We start from the raw sequence: 19116 nt of genomic DNA on the forward strand, positions 1-19116 counted from the left end.
TTCTTTAAATAGTGTGGAAAGTACAAAAAACATGTTACTAAATTAAAAGTATTTTTTGTGTGTAATATTTAAATCACACGGTTGCCTTTATAATATAAGTGTATTAATTGTAAACTTTTAGAATGAGCTTCCTTTAGGTGCGTGGTTAAAGGGAACAGTTTTTCTTTACAAAATGAAAGTTTCTTTAAGTATTTTAGCCTTCACTTTGGTGTGTTAAGTTAGGTATGAGTTAAATGGTGAATGAAATCTTTCTGGGAAATTGCATTGGTGTTTCTTAAATACAAGAAAAATATTTCAGTAGTTTTCCTGGCTGCTCCTGAAGTTAGAATTTCTGGAAAACAGTCAATACTGTGGCAAAAAAACCTGAGGCGGTGTGCCAATACCACCCCAGGTAATGCCCCTAGGCCGTAGTTAACGAAGCCCCGGGGGCATTACCGTGGGCGGTATTGTCCCGCCGCCGAGGGTGATATAGCCATTAGTACCCCGGCCCATTAGACCGGGGTACTGATGACTTTTTTCTCTTTCGAAACGCTCGAAACAAAAAAAAAGGTGAAAAAAATGGCCGCCAGGAAGGGAAAACGTAGTCCGTTTTCCCTTTCCATGGCAGCCATCGGGAGCGGACGCGCTGGGAACAGAAGTGTTTCCAGCGCATTCGCTCCCAAGAAAAGAAAAAAAAGGTAAGTGGGATTGGGAGGGCGGTTAGGGGATAGTTTGCGGGGGAGTGGGTGTGGAGGAAAAAAAACATATCTGAGTCCCCGACGGGGAACATAGTCAGCCTCCAGCCATGGGGAGGCTCAGAGCGGGGATTGCCCCATTTCGAGCCTCCTCATTAGCTAAGGGGCTGCCACCCCCCATGTCGGGAACAGAGTACCCGGCATGCACGGGACGCAGTGGCGTACACGTGAATACCATGTGGTATGGCTCGGAAAAGAGCCAATCCACACGTATTCCCGGTGTGCAGCATGTGCCCGGTACTAATGTTAGTTATTGACTGCGTTGTGAACATTCTGATTGGCTGAGAGGAGGTCAATAACAATCTCTATGTGATAATATTTTTCAGACCCTGAAAGTGGCGTTTTGGAATTGCAAATTTACTTTAATTTTTCAGTCGCATGGTATTTATTACACCAGGAAGTATTTTCCGGCAAATAATTCTTTCACGTTTCCGTTTAGAACAGTTTGGCCGTGCTAAAAATATAATGGCTGATAGTTTCTGTTTGTTATATGCTCAAGGTAAAATTAACAAAGCCAACAGAGGGAGTGTGAGGCCATGAATCCAATGTGTACGAAATTCCCCCATTTGGAGAAAAATGTAGTTACAGTTTTCCAGGACAGGTCTGATGTGCCTATTAAAATCAAGGGCTTAGGTATTCATTCCAAATTAGTGTACATTTGTGAAAGCAACACTCGACGCCTTTGGCGAACACCACAAACATGTTCAAGAGCAGTAACTTGAGATAAACGGTTATAGAAAGCCAACTATATGTGTGAACTTCACAAACAATTCCAGAACATCAACAACTGTTCTACAATCTGATATGCAATTCTAGAATATTTCATACTAATATAAAACACCCATATTGCTTTTTGAACACTCTGAATAGATCTAGGACACCACAAACAGTTCTAGAATTATTCTAATGTGTCATAGAAAGTGTACATCGTTCTAAAACACTATGCAGAATGCGATGATTCTACAAAAAGTTCTAAAACAGCTGCTAGGAGACGTAATCTAGAACATCACAATTACAGAGCACACAACTACAACAATATGCACTAATCCCTGAGCAGAGTGGTCAAAAGGCCTGGGATCAGGTCATGATGACCTGTTTGCATTTCGGCTTCGAGCATAGTGATCATAGGGTATTGCCCTATTGCCCCATTACCAGAAAATCAATAGAGACTTTATTGGTATCATTAAGTGCAACTCCACATAGGAAAATCACCTTTTAAAATCCTAAACATTTTGGTACCACTGGGTGAAACTTCATGATACTTTCGAAACACATAATCCTTTAGCTCTGGGTTTGTTTAATAGTATTGTGAAGGGTTCTAATTGTGACAGCAGAGTATTGTGAAGGTTCATCCAATGGTGACAGCGCTATATAGGGGGTCCCAAAAGATGCATTTACTAATCATACTCACATATGGACATTTTTGTCACCTGCAGCAAGAATATAAGGATACAACAATTATGCTTGAGAAGCTGGCAACTGAACCCATATGTATGCTTTGCTTACATTTTCAAATATCTGTACAGTCGATTTAAAGAAAAAAGAGAAAAGAGGACCAAAAGTAACACAAATTGAAATATGAATTCACGAATATTATTTGCTGTAGTTAGGCTGAAAAGGTATGGCCAGTCACAAGCTAAAATGTATATCTTGTACAGCGGTAGAAAATAATCGAAATGGGCATATGCCACCACCAGGGGCATATTCTGTTCTTGGTGAGATCAAAGGGATAGCAGAATTTGCCTGCAGGGCTATGCACATTTTTAAATCTCCAGGCAAACTTTAAGTGAGTCCTGACAGCATGAAATGGTCATTTTCAGTCTCGTATAACGTTGACTCCAGGGACGGAAATGCATCACCTTGGGATGGTTCAAGGTTCAAGAAGTTCTGTGTGAGGATTAAGGGGTAATCCTGTATACATCTCCTGAAAATGCAGCCATAAATGTTGTGGGCCTCGCCCTCTTTCTCAAATTCAGTGTGAAGCATAAATATTTGCTGGTGCTAGATGTCCACAAATTATTCAAAAGCCTCCACCCAATCTGTATGTCTTTTCAAAAGCAATGTTCGGGAGACCAGAGCCCCGCCCACAACCAGCCAGGTTACTTGTGGCAAACATCACCATAGGGTTAAACATGAGGGTAAACATAGAAGGTGGACTAACTCCACCGCTGTCTATGGTACAAAGCTTCTACATCTATATTCATTGCCTCAATTGTACACGCATCTGCATTCAGAAAATGCCTAAGTGAACCAGGGTGGAGGGTGCTTTTAAAACTAAGTTGTACTACCCTCTGGGTGGTTACATTCACTCTACAGTACTTAAAAAAAAGATTTCCTCCATCAAACTTGTTAACAGTTTAGAGAATCCCTTTCACCCTGAATCACCCAAGATTAATGGTGAGATACATTTATTGAAGAAGTCCAAAAACAAGTGGTTCCCATAACAGACCACATGGTTATTGTTGAAAAGGTTTGTGAGCGGCCAACCAGTGGGCTAAGCGGTAACGGCAGTCAAAATAAAACATTTACCATTCAGTGGGCCTCATTACACGGTAGGCGGTAAACCATGGCGCTGTTAAAATACCGGCACCGCCTTGGCGGAAAGGGGAATTACCGCCCTATTCCAAGGTTGGTGGGGCGGTAATTCCCCCTTCCCCCTTCCACCATTGCCCTTCCCAATTCCCATTTTTGCCCCATAGGGCTCTATGGGAATGGGGAAATTGCGGTACCGTAATTAGCTCCACTGGTCCCTTTGCGGGTTGGTTTTTAACGCCTGCAAAAAGCAGGCGTTAAATTCCCCAACCTGCAAAGGGACCTCGTAGTAAGGCGGTAAGGGTTTACCGGTACCGGTAAAATACCAGTACCGGTAAACCCTTACCGCCTACCGTGTAATGAGGCCCAATGTCTTGTACGGAACAGTTGCAGAATTAAAGCACAAACACTGCGAAATTAACAAGTTGTGAAATGATGTCATTGTTTCTTGGGAACGGTCAGCTTTTTCCCTGACCACGGTGTTTGCTGGACAAGACCAGAAACCACACCCAGAAGGCAGTGTAGTTAGATTCACTGTGCCTGGGCAATGGCCAAAGGCTATGATCTGGATACAGTGCCTGATTGGCATGCGACCAGACCCTTCACAGTGGACTGTAGATAGGTTCACTGTGCTTGAGACACGTACACAGAAAGGATGACCATGGGCACAGAGAGTGCTGGGCTTGACAGGAGGCCAATGCCAATTGTGATGCCATCTGTGGTGCTATGAGTAGTCGCTGGTTGTTTCCTTTGCTAGAAAACGATTCATGTTTTTGTTTTCTGTTTTTCTAGGTGCAAAAAATACTACAATATACATAAAGCATGTTTATTTCGGCATTAAACATTTCAAATATAGCACATGTACAACACTAAACTTGACAGTGGTGATGAGAGACCAATAGCACCAATTAATTCAGTCCCATAGCACACTGCCTTTTCCCCTCAAACTGAGAAACATGCGTCCTATTAATTTGCCTCAATCCTAAACTGGGCAATTGCTTTTATTGGCAGGTCATATCACCAACTTGGAGATACTTAGAAAAGACATGCCCATTCCTTGATAAATAGTGCCAATTGTTACTGGAGTCCTAATATTTCCAATTTCCTATTATAATCTTAAATATTTCATTATGGAAAGCAGACCTGAGTTGGGTGTCCTCCTTCATATTTCCACGCAAAATTACTATGTATAGTAAATCCTCGAAAATGATTTTCCAAGTCATTTCACAGTACAATCCCAAAGAAAGTCAGTTACCAAACTTGGGCTCCCTGTCAGTATTGAGCAGACCGGGCCTCAGGCATAGGGTCTGATTCGTACAAGTGTTTTATAATGGCGCACTGCAATAGGAAAACATTCTGTAAATCAGGCCCATACAGTGTCCTTCTAGGGCTCATTTAATTATTTGACATGGGGTTTAGAGGAGTCTATTATAACCATCAACAGTAACTTTATTTCAGCCGGCGCTATAAAATGACATCATGAAATATAAACATGTCGACCAACATCACATTTAAGACAATGGCCGGAACCTTAATACATGGCAATAATTAAAACAACAGAAACATGCAATTCCGAAAAAAAATCAAATTGTGTGGTCAAGTTACTAAAAGACTAAATACTCCGTTAAGAATGTGCTAAAAGCCTCTTGGGCCAAATGAGAAAGAGACCATAAAAACATCATCCTTTCCTAAGCACACAATGCATATCAACCGTGACAGGCATGGTAGAAGTGTACTGAAAAAAGTAGTGGACTATGGTCTCGGCAAGGGAGAGGGTAGGTGGAAGCATAGTGCAACATGTAACAAGGTGGTGCGGCTGGGGCATTGCAACAGTCTAAGTAACTAGTAACTTGAAACACTTGCGCTCTGAAACACTTTGTGTACGAGCACGATATAAATACATTATCATATCATAACTAGGCTCCTATTACAACTTTACATTTGTACAGGGACATGAATGGACAAAACCTCTGTATGGAATGGTGAATATGGTCGTAAAAAGTAGAAAAATGAAAAACAGAAAAAAAGTAGTGGAACACCGCTCCCAACCGTTCCCGCTCACTTCGATCATTGGTGACAGGGTTGTAAGCAGATAGCATCCCTAATTAGTTAGACGTGGGTAAACTTCACATTCTCATAGTCCTCAATTGGACATATTAGCTACAGATAGCATGGGATACTGATGTCTAACTTCGGAGGAATGGACAAAGCCGAGCAGGGGATGGGCTCTCATGTCTAGCATACAGTGAGGTGGTGGATATGACATGAGATTGATGCCCGGGAGGCTGTTTGCCACTCTCAGCTCCTTGAATTCCATCCTTATGAAATCAACTGGACTTTCTCCTTTTAAATAAACCTGGTGCAGCAGAGAATGTTGTCTCGAATGACAGACATGCAACCGTGCACTGCCCGGAACCAGTGGGTACATTTGTTAATGTGGCCTTCCCTAGTTTCAGTTCGATTAGTGGCCCATTTTTCAACCGTATGCAAAAATAAAACCATGCTTGTGCGACTCGTCATCCCCATCCCAATCTTTTACCAGGCACACTAGTGGCCTTGTACCCATACTGATGAGTAGGGGCTCCAAAGAGAGCACCATTGAGGGCAGTATGTAAGTGATTTCAATCCGGCACACACCCAAGTCAATGCCTAGCGTGTAATGCACAACTGAAATCATTATTTATTTTTGTCTAAAAGTTCTTTATTCTGAACGATATACCACTCATATCACACCCCTCTCCTGGAACCCCCCCGGTCACACTGAACCAGGAATCAGGCTGGTTTGCAAAGTTAAAATATTTATTAAAATATTTACAATTTAATCACACTATGTTTTAATGGGTATACAATAATCACCAGTGAAAATGTTGACAAAATGGAAAATGGAAAATTTAGCATCACTGGATTCAGTAGCTTGTACAGAAGCTGACCTGTCTTCAAACCCGGTCAGAGTGACCGAAAAACTCAAAAATCTGGACTGGTCAATCACCATAGCAGATGCTACAGCAAATAAACTTTTAAGTCATCTTCCTCATACCCAGTGCAAAGTAAATGAACTTCAGAGGTACATTAAAAAATTCCCAAACAGAGCTTCCAGAAACTACCTACTCAGGATAAGACTAAACTTAATCGAAACAAACGAGATTGGCCACATTCGAGGTATCTCAGAAACAAGCGAGTGCCGATTCTGCGGCGCCGAAAAGGAAACAATTCGCCACCTACTAATGGTCTGCCCAAAAAACCAAGCAATAAGATCAGCTTACCTCGACCACCTACTCGCAAACAAACACTTTGATGCGGACCAATGGTGGCTAAGACTGATTGGAGGGGATCGAACAACGGGGCAAATCTCCTTGGTAAAGATCATCCAAGAAACATTGAAAATCCTGGGCATAGGCCCTTGAGGACTTGCGGAAATAAAGGAACAACATTTTGTAAAGTTCCATTTTGCAACAAACAAAAAAAAACAAAAACAAAAAGAAATAAAATAATCACCAATGGGGTGATGTAACACATAATAATCTCTTTAATACACAAGGAGTAGTAGTGAGCAAACAATTCAGCACAGAAAGAATACTTTTGTGTGTGTGTGCAGATCAGAAAGCACTGTGGTTAAAGGTCCCCCCTGCACACCCCTCAACCCCCAATAGGCAATGTAAAGAGATAGGAGGAGAGAACAGGTTCTCAGGAATGGCAGAATTCACACAAAATATCAATCCCACTTTCCCCCAGCAAACACAAGAGAAAAACGGAATTGACTGTCAAGCTGTCAGAATGGCTTTTAGAGTTATCTTAGAATTAACTGGGTAAAACACTAAATATGGTCAAATAATAATAATAATTTGGCATTTATATAGCGCTACGAACCCTATCTGAGCGCTGCTTATTATTACCCACGGTGTGTGGTGCTCATTTATTGATGTCGGAAGGATGAAAGGCTGAGTTTGGCCCTACTGGGATTCGAACCTGCGTTAGCAGGCTTTGCACAAATGTCAAAGCGAGCGCTAAACTCGCTCTGCCACTTGACCGGCATTATTACAGTAAATAAATAAATAAATAAATAACTAAATAAATAATAATAAAATGCTGAAATTGTATAAATTCTTATGGGAGCCGCTTTGGATAGTTGCAACTAAACACAAGCAGTGATTTAATACCAAGAAACAATTTGAAATCTTAAAATTCAAGTCGGGAGCAATCAAAAGCTGTTTTACATGTGTCAAAATTTCCCAAAAACGAAATTTGCTGCAAACTTTTCACTGCGCGATAATCACGATAATGGGAGAAACGTATGGACTAGGGATGCGGTTTTAGGTGCGATTTAAAGCTTGTGTTCCTAACACAAATACTGAGGAAGGTATGGACGTTTTAGTGGAGGTCGTTTTTTCGAGTTAGGCGCAAGAATGGAAAACAGGAATGCACTTTTAAAATGACAAAAAGGATTTCTTACACTAGAGGATGATTATGAACAAACGAATACCACACAGAAACACAGCCACTTGATTAGAATGCCTGCAGAGGAAACTCACCTTTTCCAGATGAGAAAAGATCAGCGCAGAGATAGTTTTAGCAATACTAGCACAGGAGGAAGATAGGAGGGATTGGATAGAGGGTTCAAACAATTCAAAAATACTCCTAACATTACAGGTTCTAAATACAAGACAGGATGGCTTTGAAATAGGGATTAACTAAGCAAGGTACATATGCTAGTGACACAGTTCTATCTATAGGTACTCACTAGATATGTTTTTAAACTGAACCGTCATGATCCTGGTCTGTCACGATTCTGGTCAGGGAATTGGGTCTGGTTCCAAGACAAACGCCTTGGCACATCGGATTGGATCTGAAATCAGCAAGGCGCTCTGGTCACAGCACGGCACAGGACTGAGTGGATCGGCCCTTCTTGGTTCTAATGATAATTCTTTCAGCAGGCAAGCAGTACAGCGCAGCCCAGCTGTATTTTGATGCTTCCCCTTAGGTTTGTGTGGTTCTAGTTCTGGAATTTGAGGCCTACCTGAAAATGGTTCAGCTATGCAATGGATTTCTGCTTTTCCAAGTTTCTGGAGCCTGGAGCATGAAAGATGTAAAGTTCATTAGCAGGGTGCTCCACCAGCATCAGGATAGTGAGTGAATCTGTCTGTCCTTTGTGAGTGGTGAGCTGTCTCTATTTATGCTATGATAAAGGGGTGTGTGGGCTGGTTTATCCTAAGCTCGCCCCTTTGACAGTTGATTGGGTCAGAGTCTCCTCTCTGCCTTGATAGGAGGAGGAAACAGTGTGTCAACTTTATGGTGTGATTTTATGAGGCTGAGGATACACCCCTAGCCCCTTGAACACAAAATCTACTTTTGGCACCATACATATTTACATATGTGCAACCTCTATAAGAATCACATATACAGATTACATATGTTATATAGCAGCTATCCTTCCAAACCCTGTAGCAGTGGGATCTTGTCTCGGCTTTTCACAGAATTTTGCCCTTTTCATCAGGAACACAATGTCCAATTTATAAGCACATTTCTACAAGTGTGCGCGTTTATCATGGGCATATATGCATAAAGTTTCATACTTCTAGCAGCAATACATTTTGTGTAAAATCACATTTTCTTCCATTTCTTTCCAGAACATGTTACATGATTTTGCCGCCTCTTGAAACGTGCAGACAAAATTTAGATTCACAAATCTGTTACTGCTATATTTTACACAATTTTCACTGGAAAATTATAAGTCTTTTAAAAAGTGTTCTTTGTGAAGGTTCAGCCACATATGGTTGTTTGTCTCCGCCTCCTTCTGTCTCCATACAGTTCAGAAGCAGACTCCTCTCTGTTTGCTCTTGGCAGAGGCAATTTACACTGTCCTCACACTCCACATTTCCTTAGTGGCAGCTTTTCATTGTTCCTTTTTGCCTCTGTAGACCAGGTTCTTTCCAAACCCTATCATTATTACTTTGGTGTGATTTCCTGGTGGGGGGAAAGTCCATCCTTCAGTGGAGGAACCTGACATTCCAGTTTGGTAGCTTTTAGCCAGGCTTGATTTAATTGTTAATTCTGTTGCATTTTCCCTCAGCTTAAAACAAACTTGTAATTTCAAAATAGCAGCTAGAATACTTATTCAAGGTTTTAAACCATGGGATCAAAACAATTAGAACATAGGTTACTCTCAGTAATAGGCCTGTTAGATTGCAAACATTTGATTTCAGTTTATATGCATGTTTAAAGTTTAATCAGGCCGGCTCCTGACAGCTGTCATTGAGGCGGCCCATGGTACTGCACCGAGATTTTTGACAGATCCACAGACAGGCCACTTTTGCTGTGGAATTTTCTTTATGCGCTAAGCTTTTCAGGACCTTGCAAGTTCACAATGATTTCTTAAACTAAGTGAATTGTAGCACACAGCAAGAATAGTGGGTGTTTGAGGGTGCTTTGCACCGGCATTCTGCAGTTTCAGTAACAAAGAAAAAAGGATTTAAAGCAAGATTTTGGGGTTTCATTTAGCAACACTGCTTTTTCCTTCTGTACTCCATTTTTACTTGTTTTGGAGGCCATTGACATATTCCAGGTTTGAGATCTCTGTTCCACCACTGATAACATGCATGGCGGATTGGGCAGCCATCTTTTTGTGCTTTGCAAAGCGCGATTATCAGGGGTTTTGGCGCGCAGATCTTTCTAGATTCCGCTGAGCATAGGCAAAAGCATGTTGAAGGTGTTTTCTCAGATTCTCAACATACTGAGTTGTGGAGGCATTTATCAAGGTCTGCTCTTGGGTCCTGTAGAGCAGATGCTGGGGAAGCACCATCCTTCGTCCAGTCATCAGCTCAAACAGAGACATTTTTGTTGCAGAAGAAGGGGTAGATCTGATGGCTATCATGACAAGAGGTTATCGAATGTCCCAACTTGGCCCAGAGTCTGCCACAAACGTTTTTAATATGCTCACAATAGTCTTGTTGTATCTCTCAACTCCACCACTAGAGGACACCGGTAGGCAATATGTAGTTTCCTTTTGACCCCAATTATCTCCCACATCTTTGTCATCACTTCGCTAGTGAAGTGGCTACCTCGGTCTGACTCAATCATTTGCAGTAGTCCAAAACGCGAGAAGATTTGATTGATCATCAGGGCAGCTGCTGTTTCTGCCTTGCAATTTGGGGCCGGAAGACATTCCACCCATTTAGTGAACAAGCATGTTACGGTCAACATGTACTTGTTCCCTCCAGAGGAGCGAATCACGGGCCTGATAAAATCGACTTGTAAATCTGACCAAGTCAGTGTCATCCCCCTGTTTTGGAGGGGAGCACGGTGTGTGAGTGATGTTGGCTGAAATTGTGCACACACAAGAAACCCCTTCAAGTATTGGTCGAGGTCCTGCCCCATTTGTGGCCAGTATGCAACCTCTCGCAAGATTTCTAGTGTCGTATGGAACCTCCGATGACCGGCTGTAGCCGCATCATGGGCGTGACTTAGCATCAGGCTTCAGAATTAGGTAGGGACCACCCACTGGTCATGGCCAGCTATGGATCTCCTTACCAGCAAACCGCCTTGGATTCAGAAAATTTTTGGACATTTCATCAACACTCTGAGGTCTTCTTTCCCAATGTAATCGGTATCCATCAGGGAAAAGTTCTCAGGGTCCTCAATGTGTTGATAAAATTACCAATTATTGGATCCCCTTTTTGAGCCATAATCAAATCAGCATCTGGGGTCTCCTTACTCCATTGTGCAGTTGAGAGTTCATTGTGAGCATTTGTCTGGGACCTAGTGATAGCAGTGACCTGGATTTCCCCCACCAGGGACTCGATCTCAAGTAGATCCCCTTGGATGGCTCTGGTTTTGGCCAGCTGATCAGCTAGGTCATTTCCAGTTTTGTCTGGTCCTCTACTTTAGAATGACCCTTGATCTTTTCCAGTAGATGGTCATCCCATTCGAGGTGACCAGATCATCAATGTTTTGTATTAATTTTCCATGTTTTAAAGGTTTATTATTACCACATAGCATGCCTCTGGTTTTCCAATTAACCAGTTGCTCCACAAACCCGTTCCATACATAATCTGAATCAGTGATTATGACCAGTTCGTGGAGTTGGTGTTGGACAGAAGTGAGGATGGCTTGATGCACAGCCATTAGCTCCGCCACTTGACTACTTTGGGGACTGATTTTGTACCTAGTGGAGGGTTCTGGGGCATCATTCACCGATGCATTCCCTACGCCGGCCACAAGTTCCTTTTCCCCGTTGTTGTCAACATAGTAGGAGCACCCATCCACATAGACAGTGGGCATTCCCTCACACTGGTCTTCTTCATAGACTTTGTGTAGGGAATTAAGGTAGGCGACCATGTTGATTTTAAGACTTTCGCCCTCGAGACAGTTTTCTCTAGCACTATCATGTAAGGCAGCCAGATCTTGCGCGAGGGGACTCTTCTTGTTTTGGCCATATCTGACCTCCACAGAAAAGTCTTCCATTGAAAGAATCCAGGAAGTAATTCAGGAATTCCACACATTTCCGGCCCGGATTCTGTCACTTTGAAGATATTGCAGTGGCTGGGGTGGAGCCTCCACTATGATGTATACCCCTTGGATAAACGGGCGGTAATTCTTCAATGACCACACTGTTGCCAGGAGCGCCTTCTCACAATCGTTGAATTTTTCCTCCACAGAGGATGAAGTTTTACTCGCATAGGAGATTACTTTATTGACCTTGTTATGCTTTTGATATAATACTGCAGTCAAGCATGTATTTGAGAACCCTGTCTCCAAAAATAACTCCTTGTTTTTGAGAGGGTAAGCTAGGCAAGGTGCTTGTGAGAGGCTTCTTTTGAGTTGTCTTACTGCCTCAGCTTGTTCTGGACCCCACTCCCACTTGACCCCCACTTCAAAAGATGGATCAGGGGTCTTGTGATCTCTGCGTAATCCTCAATGAAATTTCTGCTGTAATTAGTTAGTCCAAGGAGGCTCCTTAGTTCCCGCAGAGTTGTGGGGTCTTTTATTTTCTGGAGGGCTTCTACTTTATTTTCCTGGGGACAGAGACCCTGAGGAGTTATCTCATACCCCACAAAATTGACATGGGTTCTGCACCACTGTGCCTTTTGAAAGGAACGTTTTTCTCCGGCAGCCCTCAACTGTGTCAGGACATAACGGATCTCCGCTATGTGTTCCTCCACAGTTGAGCTTTTGACTAGAACATTGTCTACATAGGCCAGGTTACCCCTTTCACCCAGGTTGGGCATGGCCTTTTGTAGAAAGATGTTATATTCATTGCCGGAGTTGATGTATCCGAATGGAGTCCGGGTCCAAGTGTACTGCTGTCCCCGAAGGTAAAGGACAGCTTGTATTGGTCCTCCCTGCTGACAGGTACAGTCCAGTACCCATTTGTCAGGTGAATGGCAGTGAATACCCTCGACCCCTGGATGTGGGCAAGCCTTTGGTCAATGTAGGGAAGATGCCATCGGGAAGTATGGACCCGTTTGTTGAGCTCCCTCAGATCAGCACAGAGTCTCCACTGGCCGTTAGGTTTCAATATCCCCAGCAGCGGATTATTGAAGGTGCTGTGGACTGGACGAATTATCCCACTAGACTCAAGGTTCTTAATGATTTCAGTAAGGGACTCCATTGATGCGCGAGGCAAGCAATTTTGCTTCACAAACTCTGGAGTCATGCCAGGGTCTGTGGGAATGGTTGTGTGGATGTCGGTGCGACAACAGTCATATGAGTCCACCGCAAAGAGATCTTGAAAATCTAAGAAAACTTGTTTCTATTTTTGCTTTTGCTCTGGAGTCTCACAGGCATGAGCTAGGTTGACTCTCTCTTCAACCATCTGCCTGAAGCCTGGAAAGACATCCAGTTTGGCTATCTCAGCAGCCTCCTCCAGCTGGGTGGAGAAGTACCTGGTCAAAGTGTTGATTTGGACAGATGGCTTCAGGTGGGGAAGGCAGTCCTCGTGGACTTGAAATATCACCTCATCCCTCCTGAAGTCACAGGTCACATCTTCCTTACCATAAGGGCAGGAAGAGTACACCAGGAAATTCCCCCCATGCCGGGTGAAGATCCTGTCTGGTGTTGTGTCCTCGTCGCTATCACCGTCAAAACAGTTCTTGGGGATTGGTCCTAACAGTTTGTTACCTAAATCTCTGGAAAAATGCCGGTCATCAACCGCCATTCCAATAATGGTGCCTGAGCCCAGAGTCATACTCTTTAGGTTGCTGTTATCCACCGCTCTTGGAATAGTGTTGTGTTCTGTGTTGACTAGTGGTGTTGGGTTTACCCCCAGCCCTTGCTGTTGGAAATGAGCGTTAAGATGGATATAGGCGTCAGGATTTTTCAGTTTCTGTCCTCTTTTAATTTTTACATCCAGTGAGAATTGCCGGGTCCGTTCTGGGATGGTGACTTCCTCTCCAATCTGAATTTCAATTGCATATGGCAGCAGTTGAGCTGACCGATATGCTTTCTCTCGGTCATCAAAGTCTATGGGATTACCCGGTAATCGGTACCAAGTTTTGAAGTTCATTAGGTCCAAACTAATGGCAAAGCAATTGAGAATGTCACTGCCTAAATAAAATCCAGCAGGGACATCTCGTACGACCCAACAATTATGGTCTATGCTCTTGTTGCCTATGGAAATACATACACCTGCTAGGCAGGAGATTTTGGAATTGGGTGTTTTCAGGCCCATTTCCCATTTGTCTAACAGTTTAAATGTGGGAATGGCTGGATCTTTTGGGAGTTTTCAGAACATGGCCTCGCTGATGAAGCTCTTACCGTTGTTCACATATACTCAGGCGAGAACAGAGTCCTTCCCCTCATTTACTGAATAGGGATGAACAACTGCTCTCCAATTTTCTGAATATCAGCCAAGCTTTGAGCTGACATCTCATCTTTTTGGACTATAGGAATGGGATTTTCTGATTGTGAATTTGTATAGAATTTCAGAGTGTTTCCTTCCAGTGTGGAATGCCAATTTAGACTGGAAGGAAGGTTGATTTTCAGAAATAGAGAGGACTCCCCATCACCAGTTTGTTGTCCTACTGCAAGTACTGTCCCATCTGGGATTTGATTATTCTGGAAGTGGAACTCAATTTGGTCAGGTTTTTGTTCAACCATGTGGCATGTGCCATTTAAACTAACATGATTGACACTCTGCTTAAATTTTATTGGTCGGTTGGTCTGGGTCCAGAAGACCTTGTTTACACAATCTATGAGGGGAGACAATCTATGCAAGATGTCATTCCCTAGTAAACATGGTGTGCCCGCTGGAGTCACAACTATAACCGGGTGCTTCACCTTGTGTCACTCAATTTTAATGTCTAAATCCGCAGTCCCCTCGACAGGAATTTCCTTCCCATCGAAGTCCTGAAGTTGTCCAGGAAGAGGGGTGAGAAGAATTTGGTATTTCTCCCCCCTTCCCGAAATTCAGCTGATCAAAGGCCCTTTTTGACAGAAGGGTGGCTTGGGATCCAGTGTCCATCGGTGTCAAAATTGTACATTGCCCCTGTATTTGGACTGGGGCATAAAATATTCCCTCCTTTTCCTCAAGTGGGCAAAGATAATGCACATTTTTGGCCAACTGGTGGGTTAATTTCTTGGATTTGGATACTGACAGGGAAGTGATTTGGGCAGGATTCTGTTTGGGATCTCAGGAATCTGTAAGAAAAAGGTGACATCTAGATATGGGGGAAGTTTTGGGTTCCCCTGGTTCTGATTCTGAGCTGCCCCCCCTTTTTAGAGGCAGTCACCAGGATGGGTTTGAACCAGGGGATTTTCGTGCTGGTCATTCTGGGTACTGATGATGGGCGGTTTTAACTCGGTCCCCACATCTACCCAGTCTGGATTTGGATCCTTTGGGACCCATTTTTCTTTGGGAGGAGTTCCCCCATCCCTGAAGGAGAAGATCTTTTTCCCACAATCCTCTGAAGACCCGTCTCCTTCAAACTGGAAGATTTGCACCTCCTCCACCAAATGGGCCTTTTTAGGGTCTTTATTTCTCCTCCCCACCCTCTGCTCCTTGGGTTGCAGACTTTCGGGGGCAGGGGATTTGGGTTCTGGTTCCTGGGTTTCCAGGGGCTTTTCACAAGTGGGGAAGGAAGCTTCCTCTAAGGCTTTACACCCCCTTCCCCTTGTGCCGCCTCCCTGGGAACCGGTGGGTTGTCAGGGTTCTTCCCCTGTCATTGTTCTGGAGCAACAGACCCTGGATTTGAGGAATTTTGAGCCGCCATGCTAATCTGAGGGTTCTGTTGAGCCCTCAGCATGCGACCCAGATCCTGTGCCATGTTCTGGACCTGGCGCTCTAGTTGGGACACCCGCTCTGGCTGGTACGGGGTCCTCAGGTCTACCCTGTGTTGATCCCGGGAAGGTTAACTATCCCTTCTCGCAAAATACCCTTGGTTAGGAAAGTTTAGGTACTCCTCCACCCTTGGCCTCCCCTCTCCCGGATTGGGCTGTCTAGGCACAGGAAAGTGGGGAAAGATAGAAGGGTTGTTTTGGGGGTTGAAGTTTGGCGGGTACCGGGGAAAGAAATTTGGTCTGGCATTTGGGGGATTACTGCCCTCCTGGGTAAAGTGCGGAGGGAAGTTCCCTGGGTTGGTAGCTGCCTGGTTGGATCCCCACCCCCTTGGGCTGGAGGAGTCCATACATAGCCCAGGATGGGTCTATTTCCCTTGTAGCATGGGCTGATGTAGTCAGAGGAGTTAGGGATCCCATTTGTGGGGGTACCTCCCTGGCTCCCAGTTTGGGATTGGCCCGAGGGCCTTCTGGGTTTGGGGTTGGTTGGATTTTGCGCAGGAAGGTTTTTAGGCCCCCATCTTCAGATCTAAAATGGGGGCAACCTTGACCTCTGCCACCTTAGCAGCAGCAGAGGTGTTGGTTGGTTTGGGGCTTGTGTTAATATTTTTATTTTCCAACAGCTTCTGTACTTCATAGATGCGCATTGCTTGTTCAATGACCCAGTCTAGTGATCTTTTCTCATGAAAGTCCCTCACTAGCTGGGTCATAATGTATTTTGGGAGAGCATGAAAGAAGGTGTTCACAAATTCCTTACTGTCAGTGCGCACCCTTCTAGTGGTCTGCACAAAGGCGCGTTTCAATTCCTGAACAAATTCTTGTGGGGCCTGGTCTTCCCCACATTGTAAGTTGTAGGCAGCCTTGCAAGCCTCTTGAGGGTTCCTATGAATGGAAACATGTTTCAGGATGGCCGCCCTATAGGTGGACCATCTGGAATGGTTCTGAATCTCCAGCCCCACAAAGAAGCTGGAGTACTCAGGAGAAAATGTCCACTTTGCGTACTGAATACAGTTTTGGCTGTCCTTCAGATGGAAATTCTCCATCATCTGCTCAAATAATTCAAGGTGCTCCCAAACTGAATATTTGGCATTTTTGTGGTAGGGCGTAATGAAGCTCCTAATAGCTTTTATTTGCTTCATGGGATCCTTGGGTAAAGCCCTCTTACTTTTGTTGGCCTTTTTAGTTCCGGTCACCCTGGTCCACTCATCCTCTGAATCAGAGGCACTGCTACCAGAGGTGGCTACCTGGTCTTCTAGACTCTCCTGGATTCTGTGAGCTTGAGAATGGCTGGCAGAATGTGGGGGCCTGTGGCGCTCAGAAGAGGCTTCAGACTCTTCCTTGCTCCCAGGATTGGTTGAGTACCCCCCCCCCACTGTCCTAGCTGGAAAGAGGTTTTTAGTATGCTCTTGGTGGGCCTGGTCTCGTGGAATTCCCCACCAAATTTCACTGCCTGATCTCTTGGTAAGTTATATTTCTGAGGATCCATTTCTCTGATTCTCACCTCACTGGAGTCTCCCTGATCAGAGAGGATGGCCCTAGCACTTGGGAACCTGTACATAGGCTCCGCCCGCCCATCCATTTCTGGGAGGCGCTGACATATTAGCCCCATATTTCCCATTGGGTTGAAGTCTACCATCCCTGTGGCCCTTGGCTCATGTGAGCCAGTGGACATGGGGGTGGCAGAGTCCATGGAATTGAAAGGATTAAAGTATCTGGTGCCAGGGTTCCTGAGGTTATGCTCAGGGGTTTCCCTCTCCCATCTGACCTCATCTCTCTCTGCCCCTACTCCCTGATGGCATGCATGAATGTGACTCTTTTGTTCTTCTATTAAGGCCTTACTGGTCTCTATTAGTTAATCCTGCATGGCTATCTGTCTATGGAGCCTCTAATTTTTTTCACAGAGAGCCTCATTGTCTCTCTGTGCTTCCTATCTGCATTGGGAGTATTGGGCCAACTTTTGCTGCAGGAGACTCACCTCCTGAGTCTGATCCTGAGTGGCCTGATTATTCTTTGCCAGAGCATCTTCTACCCTCCTGGTATGCTCTAACAGCTTTTCATAGCCCATTTTGAGTTCATCCAGTCCCTGAAGGGCCAGGTGATTTTCTTCCACCTTGGTTTTTAAATGGCTGACTTCCTGGCCTAAAGCGTCCCTTTCCTGAATTAGAGTACCCCTCTGTGCAGCCAGGTCGTCCCTTTGTTTTCTAATGGCACATCATTTCTAGCGCTCTTCATCAAACTCTGTTTGTGATTCTAGGTCTTTGATAATCAATTCATTATTTTCCTCTTTAAAGGATTCTAGGCGGTTTTGCAGGGTGACTATCTGCTCTGTACAGACTCTATTATAGTTCAATTGCTGATCCAGCTTTTGTTGGCTCTGTTTTAAGGAGTCCAACCTTTCTTGAAACTCTTTTTGCAGTGTCTGTATCTGGGCATCTTGCTCTGCATTCTTTTGCAGTAAGAACGTCAGTTCTTCTTGCAGTTTGGCGGCCTACCTCTAAGCCTCTGTTTCAGCTTCTTGGTAACTCTGGAGCCTTTGCCTCTGCAGTGTCCAGATTAGTCTGGATTTTCTCTAGGGATTGTATTGGCCTCTTTGCCAGGCATATTTTTCCTGTATTACTCCAATGTGGAGGTAGAGGTAAGCCGCTATTTTGGCAATTTTACATTGCTCTTCTTTTACTCTTGGGGCCATATACAATTCACTAAGTGCCTGGTGTAATGGGCCCTGGTCCTGCCATATATATAATTCTATGGCAGTGATTTGTTGTTTGATTTCCTGCAGCCAGACATTCTCATCCTGCTCTAACCATTCATCCCCGACAAACAACTTGTGCAGTAGGTCGTCTTTTGCCATATGATTTCCACTGGGGTCGCCATTCCGGAAATATTAATTTCCTTCTGACTTATCTCAGGGTTATTTTATTTTTGCAAAACATGCCCAACTCCTTTGAGTATTTCTATTGAAGGGTGTTTTTACAGTGTAGCACACTATAGGCTAACAAGGTGTATGTACCCCATCAATTAGCAGGCTGCGTTAGACTGTCACAAGTGGTATGTCTAATTCAGGATCTTGTGACGAGCCCCCAAGCTGTAAGTGATTTCAATCCGGCACACACCCAAGTCAATGCCGAGCATGTAATGCACAACTGAAATCCTTATTTATTTTTGTCTAAAAGTTATTTATTTTGAACAATATACCACTCATATCACGCCCCTCTCGTGGAATCCCCTCGGTCACACTGAACCAGGAATCAGGCTGGTTTGCAAAGTTCAAATATTTATTTTTATATTTACAATTTAATCACACTATGTTTTAATGGGTATACAATAATGACCAATGGGGTGATGTAACACAGAATAATCTCTTTAATACACAAGGAGTAATAGTGAGCAAACAATTCAGCACAGAAAGAATACTTTTGTGCGTGTGTGCAGATCAGATAGCACTGAGGTTAAAGATTCCCTCTGCACACCCCGAAAACCCCCACTAGACAATGTAAAGAGATAGGAGGAGAGAGCAGGTATTCAGGAATGGCAGAATTCAAACAAAATATCAATCCTACTTTCCCCCAGCAAACACAATAGA

General features: G+C 43.9%; 1 protein-coding gene across 14 annotated transcripts in view; it reads right to left on the reverse strand.

Annotated features, from left to right (window-relative positions):
* The window catches only part of ERC2 (ELKS/RAB6-interacting/CAST family member 2), a 4434974-nt gene that overhangs the window by 740657 nt on the left and 3675201 nt on the right, over window positions 1-19116 (reverse strand). The window lies entirely within an intron of this gene.

The sequence above is a fragment of the Ambystoma mexicanum genome, chromosome 2p, assembly GCF_040938575.1.
Source record: "Ambystoma mexicanum isolate Mex_15411 chromosome 2p, UKY_AmexF1_1, whole genome shotgun sequence".
NCBI classification, from domain to species: Eukaryota; Metazoa; Chordata; class Amphibia; order Caudata; family Ambystomatidae; genus Ambystoma; species Ambystoma mexicanum.